Raw genomic sequence first — 673 nt, forward strand, 5'->3', positions numbered from 1 at the left:
AAACAAATGCTAAATAAGGTGAAATGAGATTTGTTATGATTTTATGAATTATTATAAAAACCAACCTCAGTTGTGCAGTGGTTAGCATAGTGGACTTTGAATCTGGAGGTTGATGGTTCGAGTCCAGGTCAAGTCATAAAATTTAGCGTTGTACATTAAGCGGGGAACGACATTTGTGACAAGCATTTATGCTTAACACAATTAAGTAATATTCCTTTTAAAATTATTTCCTTTTTTCATTCCATTTGACTTTTCAAGAACGTGGGCTTTGAAATTCTTTTCTCCTCTAATCTATTCTGTTTCATTCCATTCTATTCTATTCTATTTTACCCTATTCTATTCTATTCTACCCTATTCTATTTTATTTAATTTTATTGTATTCCTATTCCTATTCTATTTTACCCTATTCTATTCTATTCTACCCTGTTCTATTTTATTTAATTTTATTGTATTCCTATTCTATTTTACCCTATTCTATTCTATTCTATTCTACCCTATTCTATTTTATTTAATTTTATTGTATTCCTATTCCTATTCTATTTTACCCTATTCTATTCTATTCTACCCTGTTCTATTTTATTTAATTTTATTGTATTCCTATTCTATTTTACCCTATTCTATTCTATTCTACCCTGTTCTATTTTATTTAATTTTATTGTATTCCTATTCTATT

Source organism: Diaphorina citri, unplaced genomic scaffold, assembly GCF_000475195.1.
Source record: "Diaphorina citri unplaced genomic scaffold, Diaci psyllid genome assembly version 1.1 scaffold7730, whole genome shotgun sequence".
Classification (NCBI taxonomy): domain Eukaryota; kingdom Metazoa; phylum Arthropoda; class Insecta; order Hemiptera; family Psyllidae; genus Diaphorina; species Diaphorina citri.